This window comes from Pinus tabuliformis, chromosome 5_2 (genome assembly GCF_031772625.1).
Source record: "Pinus tabuliformis cultivar Carrire ecotype Pingquan chromosome 5_2, CPIR1, whole genome shotgun sequence".
In the NCBI taxonomy this organism is placed as follows: Eukaryota; Viridiplantae; Streptophyta; class Pinopsida; order Pinales; family Pinaceae; genus Pinus; species Pinus tabuliformis.
The window spans coordinates 109,438,217-109,446,667 of record NC_142306.1 but is presented as its reverse complement, the minus strand read 5'-3'; positions in this window follow the sequence as shown (position 1 = coordinate 109,446,667).

Sequence of the window (8,451 nt, the reverse complement as noted above, 5' to 3'; positions counted from 1 at the left end):
TAAGATCTTGCCACATCATCATGCTACCCTTATCTCAGCACCTCCCTTTTGTCACTCCTCTTACACCTCCAGGGTGGGGACCACCGAGACAAATCATACATGTCCTGTCACCCCGTCACACTTCTAATCGATGCCCAATTTATATCAACATGATGGAGCCTCTAGGCACAACCCTCTAGGACACATGGCACGGTGGACTATCCCTTTACACTCCATTGCTTTTGGTTGGCCCACGAGGTGTCGATGCAATGTCACCTCGCATCTAACCACACTAAACCTATTCGACTAATCCCCCTTTCGCACCTCTGGGGTGGGGACCATTGATACATGTCATCTCTATCCCTTCACCCCAACGACCCTCCTTGCAACTGCTCCTTTTGCACTGAGATGGGACCACCAGGACACATCATCATGTCCCCATTATCTCGGAATTCCTCTGTTGTGTACCTTTTTGGCTTCCAGGGGAAACTCTTTGGGACACATCATCCACCACTGTAGATATATATGTATATATATATATATATATATATATATATATATATATATATATATATATATATATATATATATATGCATATATTTCTTTATTTTTATACGCTTTGAAGAAGTGCCTAATTACAGAAGGATTGGTTGGTATATTTATTTTAGGTTCTTCCTCCATAGATTTTTCATGCTCAAGGCCTCCACTACATCGACTTGACCATGAATCTAAGGTTTTTTGTCGAACCATTAATATTATGTTGCTCTTACCAGTGCTTACCCACACTATTTGCATTTTACACAAACTCAGGGCCTGCGGTGCTAATATGAATATGAATCTCCCTGTATATAAAGCTTCAAGGAAAATCATACACACAGGACCCATTGACAAAATCTCACCCCTTTTCTAATTAACATTGTGATACATGTATTGCTTTACATAATCATGTGGTATTGATGCACATATGGATATCTTATATGGATGATTCTCCCTATGTTCAAGCATTTATGGAAAAATAATATTTTTCATATTTATTTAACGGAGTCTCTTTCTTTTTAAATTATCACTAAAATGTATGCATATTTCAAGCCATACAATGCAACTTAAATTTAGCAATCAAACATATATCATTGGCTTCAACCAGGGTTCCCTATTTTTTCTTTCAAACTAGATTTCTGTGAAATATAACTAGAATAATTACAGGATTTGCTCAGTTATTGTCATCATCATTAAAATAAAAAGGAGACATTCATTCATTGAAATAGCAGGTATAAAATGACACTTGTCTTATCTCTTATGGGCATTTGATTCGGGACAAGAACTCTCCAACCAACCATAGACAGTTGCAGCCAAGCTCACTTTTAGCTATCACTTCTGAGCCAAATTACAAAGACTGAGGGGATTTCTCAAGGGATTGAAACACCAACTTCCAGTTGAAACAAGAACTCTATAGGACCTCCTTCCTCCACCCACCATCCACTCAATAGCCAAACAAATCACAAGGAATCTAGAGGCCAATTGCCTTCCCCCTCCAGCTGCCTAATGGAAACCAATCAATACATACAAGTAATCCAGAGGCTTACTGCCTCCACCCAAAACACGAAACGGAATCTAGAGAAGTAAGTCTCCACCCTAAACACAATGGTTCCACCCACTCTAAGGAATCCATAACCCACTACAAAATCATAACAACAAAGGCTTCAGAGTTCCTCCCTCTAGGAATCCAAGGACTCAAACCTTCACCCATACAATTAAGGGAATCCAAATAAAACCATCTCCAACCTCTGGTTTTAGAGGGACTCGAGAGGCATTGTTCATCACCAAGGAGAGACCATCTTCATGCTAGTCATGCCAAATGAATTATTATCATTATCTTCTCTTATCTTTAGTAAATCATTTCTCTTCTCTCCTCTTCTCCTCTGCATTTTTCTCTGTTGAATGTTTCTCAAATGGATTCTCTACCTTCATGAAAAAAAAATGAATGAGTGAATCTCCCCTTCATGAGTCAAACTACTACTTTTCCTCTACACTTTCACATTCTCCTAGCTCCATTAACTCTTGTCCTTTTTTCCTTTTAAGTGTTTCCCAAGGAAGCATGGGCCTGCATACCTCTCTTGCACCCCAATTTAATTCTAAAATCATTCCATTAATGTACACCCACCATATTTTAATGGTTATCCAACAGTTCAGATATTCTGCACCAGAAAACTTTTAAATATCCCAAGCCAACAGCCTCCCCAACTCTGGAATTTGTGTCCCTTGACTCAACCATTTTTTCTAAACAAAATTTATTTTTGTAAAATATTTACATTGCATTTCATGAAAATACCATGGTTGGGGTTATTACATATTCATAGTGAATTTGAAGAAAATTATGGTGGGCATAAGGCAAATGTTACTCCAATCTTTCGAAAGGAATGTTGTATGGAAATAGATTATCAAATTGAGGAACAAATCAATGCAAAAGGTGGAAAAGTACGTTCATATGTATTAAAAGGTATGAATAACATTTTCCAGTTGGAATTTATAATTGGGGGGATATGGGAATTGATTGATAATATTTTCAACATGTGGGAAAATATTGGCATAAAAAATCAGAAGGTTAAAAATTTTAAACCCTTAATATGTACCAGCAGTAAGGTGGGTATTGAAATCAAGAATCTTCTAGATGATATGACTATCTCACCTTGGACAGCAATGTAAGGAGTGAAGGATGACATAATTTTCAAATGAATATTATCTGATGTTAAGTCAGGTGAATTATCATTGGATGAAATGTGCGAGGAATTTCAAAATTAAGTTTGTTGAATTATTTTTACTTATTTTTGGATTATAATCTCCTTTTAAATATAACATATTGTTGTTGGTAGTATTTGTTATACACGTCATGACATTAACATTTGTTTACTTTATTTATTTAGTCATAAGGTTTATATGAAAATACAAGAACAGATGGTTAAAATGTTGAATGAAGAGAGTTGAAATGATGTTGTATGCAACTACCTAGATTCAAATTCTACAACAACACTAAAACAATTTTATCTTGCATTCAAAAAGGTATGTTGATTATACATTCATTTTATTTACATGTAAACTATTTTTATTGTATTACTTATACATATATTTGTTTACTTCATTAAAGATGTCGAAGAAGGATGCATATGGAGTACCAATCAAAACATTTATTGAAAAAGATAAGTTGGAAAAACAGAGAAAGAAGCGTCTTAAGAATGCTGAACTTGGCCCTTGCCTTAATCATTACATTTGGAATGGGATCGACACTATCCAATATCAAATAATACAAAGTGATTGTGAAGACATTGCAAATATCATAAATAAAAGGGAATATTCCCTAGTTATTGCAGATATTCCTCATGGTTTCAATTTCCTAAACATTGGATATGATAGTGAGCCTTATAGTTATCAAGATTTTAATAAAGTGGTTACGGTATTTCAAGAACTCACAACATCACCACTTTGGATATTTGTGACATTTCATTCGGACACACAATTTGGAATGATATTATCAAGATTCAAGGGAAAAGAAAACTCAAGGATGTAGCTTACATGGTAAGACATTGAAATTGTATGTTTGATTAATGTTAAAAAAAATTATTTATGTACAAGTTAATTGAATTTTTATTATTTCATGTTACAAGAAAAAATCAAATCTTATTGGTTGTGGAGATCAGCCAATTATAAGTGATTGTGAGTTCATTCATGTTGAATCTTGGACAAAAGATGATAGTTATAAGCCTATTCTTCTTAATCTAGTAGATGGAAAGAGTCATATCCAAGTATTGGTTCATGATGTTGTTGTAAGAAAACTAACATATGAGGATAAAGATACAAAATGAGAGATAGTTAACTCTTATTAAAAACCACATGCACTGATTAAAAACCTTATAGATTTATGTTCAAATGAAGGAGAGTGGGTTTTGGATTTATTCTCAGGTTCAGGTAAGTTTTATTATATAAAACTGAATTTCAATATTTTATTTTTTTATTTTTATTTGTTTATACTAATTTACTTAATTATTTCAGTGTACTTGATTATTAGGTACAACATGAGCATGTTGCCTACAAAACAGAATAAATTTCATAGCCATTGAAAAAGACTCACTACAATGCAGTCTTATTCAACAAAGAATTAATGTTATTCAATTTATTCCAGATGCAAAGCAAGAATTTGGTTTGAGGAAAGGGGATTTTAATGAATCATGTGTGAGAAAAAAGGCAAAGAAACTTCAACCATCATTAGATGGAATGATTGGAAAATGATACTTTGGGAGATTTGTAAACATCAAAGATCTATAAGAAGAGGAAAATTATCAACCGAAGCATGTAATATTATGGAAGAAGACAATAATGAAACTCTAGAAGATTATGGGCATGGATTATATGATATTGTTGATTAAATTTAAGTTATTCTATTCTTACAAATCAAGCTCAATTTTGAGAACTATTCATTAGTTATACTTGTAATATTTTGACTTTAAGATTTTATAAGAAGAATAAGTATTCAATTATTGTTGTTATATGTTTAATATTTGTATTATCTAATTTTCACTTTAATTATGTGAATCATTATTTTTTGAAAAAATATGTGAATATTACTATTTTTTGAGATAAAATTCATTAAAAAAATACTATCTTTCAAACTTTTCTTTGTTAAACTTTTCTCATAAAAATCATTTATTTGATATGTAATTTTAAGCAAAAAAGTCTGAGAATGTGTATTTTTTTGTCCATTATTTAAAATTATTGTTTTTTAAGTGACAATTATTTGATGTACATTGAATATTAATTAATGATACATAAATATATAAAAAAATCTTAACTTTAAAATATTTACCTTTCTTTTAATTATGCAAAAAAAATGAAGATTTCATTACCAAAAAAAAAATTGAAAAGAAAAACAAACAAAAAACACAAACCTGAAAAACACTTAAAAATAAATATCTCAAGGAAGAAAAAGAAAACAACCACTTCAAAAATTGTTAAATTTAAAAAATAATTATCCACACTTAATACATTAAAAAAATTAAAGTTTCAAAAGTAATCCCCCAAAAAAGGGGTTGATGTTGCATCAACAGTTTTTGAAATCAATATGAAAATCACTAACATTTTAAACAAAATGTTCATACTTATAGATAAGAAAATTTAAAATGTCAAAAATGCACTCCAAGAAAAAACGGTGTATTATGAATCAACATTTTTTAAAATCGGATGATTTTTTGCTACCTCTGAAAGTGACAACTCAGTACTATTCCATTTGATTCGTAACTATGTTTTGACCTAGGATCAACCTAGTTGTAAATATATATATATATATATATATATATATATATATATATATATATATATATATATATATATATATATATATATATATATATATGTATATATATATATATAGATATATCTATCTATCTATCTATATATATATATATATATATATATATATAAAGAAAGCATGTCAACCCAATCAACTATCCATGAACCGTGATTTTCAACTTTAGTGATCTATCATTAGACTGTGAATTTTAAGGGGGGGATTAACTAATATTATATTATTTAGGAAAGAAATTTTATTAAAGATCCTTAAGAATGTGAATGAAAATTGATTTGTTAATCTCGTAGATTAGCACATTTTACAAATAATATTTTTTTTTTCAAGTAAGAAAAAAGTTTGATGATATATTAGAGGAAAATTAGTATGATAGTACATGCAAACATCCATCAACAAATTAATAGTGAATCACCCAAATCACTTGATAATGGAAATGTGGTGTTCAGATCACCATCCATAATACCAAAATGAAAAGATAATATCAATTAGAAGACTTTCACATATATCACAGTGAAGGCTATATCTACCAAACTTAAAAGGTCATGTATGAATACCACATTCTCTCAATGTGCTGCCATGAGAAGATTTTAGACATATTGTGCTGCATTGAGAAGATTATAAGCATATATAACAAAATTTACAAAAAAAAAAACGTTAAAAACATGCAGAGAGGATTTTAACCCGGGTATGAAAAGTCCCCCATATCAAAAGTGTTATGCTCCCATGAGATCTCCAGATACCATTTGCCAAACAATCCCTGTAATCCTTTTTTAGATAATCTGTCTGCTTCCTTGTTGAGGATCCTTCCAATGTGTTGGATTGTGGAGCTATCTTGACTTTGCCATAGAGATTCGATCCTTTCCATCCATCCTTGAAGCATGGGGTTGTTGATGGATGCCCTCCCCAATACTTGATCAATTATAATCTTCGAGTCTCCATATATGTGCAGAGTGGGGTTCCCAAGGAAACTGTTGAACCATAGGAGACCCCAGATTGCCACTGCTTCAGGTTTGGTGTTTGTACCACTAACACAATTCCAGTACATCTTGTATGAAAAATCAGCAATCATGGCAATCCAAAAACCACAAGCATAGGTGTTCCCTTGAGTAGCCCCATCAAAAAACCCCATAGGGTATGTGAACTGAACATTATTCTTCATTTTAGGGCTATTCTTAGTGCATATTGACTGTGCAGAGAAAAAAGAAAGATTGGAGGAGATTCTTTCAATTAACATAGAGAAATCTTCCCTACAGTTCTGGAATATACTTTTGTTCCTCCAATTCCATATTGCCCAGAAGAGGAAAAGAGGAATGGCCTGCCAGGCAGATTTTTGGGAACTCCACCATTTCAATGAGTCTCTAATGCAAGAGTGTTGAATGTATGGGAAGCCAAAAAGGGAAGCAACCTTTTTCCAAACCTGAGTAGTAAATTAGTAGTGTAGAAAGATGTGATTATTATCTTTAGAATCATTTTTTCATGAGGAGCATATACCAGGGCCATGCCAATTTCTTTTTTGCAGGTTTTCCCATACAAGATTTCTGTTATAATAAACAAGCCATGTGAAAATTATAATTTTTATTGCAGCTTTAGTTTTCCATAAAGCATAAAGAGTATGATGCTTCCCTTGTCTGGCAACCATATTTGATAATGCATGATATGTGTCCACCACAATAATGTTGTCAGAATCCATTTTACCCGACCATACAATTTTGTCTTATGTTCCTATTTGGAAAATGCCAAGCTACTTCATTGTTGAAATGGTCTAAATCCATTCCCCTTCCATGTGGCCAGTGAAACCCAATTCAAGGGCATTTTTCCATATGGGTAGCGTACAATGCCACCCATTTATAACTTGGCCCCAGAAAAAAATGCCATGCTCGTTCAGGTGTTGGATGATATTGTCATAAATAGTGAAATTCAAACCAACACCCAATATTGGGTCAATTCCAATAAGATTGCTATTGCATGTTTGAAATTTCCATGTCAGATGATGAATAAAATATTTCTATATTTTCAAGAAACTTAGCCAGATTGTCGAACCTTGTTTGATACCAATTAAGCCATTTCGATACCAAACATTGAAGTCTGTATTCTTTAGATACTTGTGTTGGATGATCTTGCTCCATGTGCCTGCTCCAAATAAGCCCCTCCAAAGGGATTTTATAATAAATGCCCCACCGAAGTGATGACGGTCCATAATTCCCCAACAGCCCATGTCCTTTAGGAGAGTAATATTTGATAATTTGGTCAAATGGTATCTCTTAGCACTGTGACTACCCGCCAAGATGAAGTTTGCCATAAGATGGTTTATGTCGCTATTGATGGAGATAGGGATATGGAAAAGATAAGCCCAATAGACACCCAATTGTGACATAACAGCTTGTGAAAGGATATCCCTTCCCCCTAAGGACAGGCATCTAAATTCCCACCCAGAGATTCTTTTATAGAACCTATCAGCAAGCCATTCCAATCAATAATTCTATAGCAGGTGGGTTTAAGTCGATAACAAAGTTATTTCAAGCCATTTTGCATAGGTCTAGCCTCATTCTAAATAATTATTTTAAATATGAAATTGTCACCAAATCATATTGACTATAATATAGAACATATTTATTAGTATTCATGATCAACCCCGAAGCATTTGCAAATATACTGAAAATATGAAAAAGATAATACTGGGAAAAGCGGCAGAGCATACCCATTATAAGGATGTCATCAACAAAGATGTTATGAGAAATACTCATGTTATTTTCCAGCTTCAGTGGTTCGAATTGATCCTCTAGGACCGCTTTTTTGATATGCAAACTTAGATAGTCCATGACCAGAATGAATAACGGAGGAGATAGCGAACATCCCTGTCGGAGGCCCCTCCCATCCTAGAAAAACCTTGTTGGGTATTCATTGATGATGACAGCCTAGTTTACATTACCCACATAGGCCATGATCCAGTTAATTCATCTGGGCTGTAAACCAATCTTTCTAAGGATTAGTCTAAGAAAGCCCCAGTCCATATAGTCATATGCTTTTCGGAGATCAATCTGAAGAATAGCAGCATCAAGATTTTAGTGTGAATCGAGTGCATTCTTTCTTGAGCATTTTCCATAGCATCATGGATGAG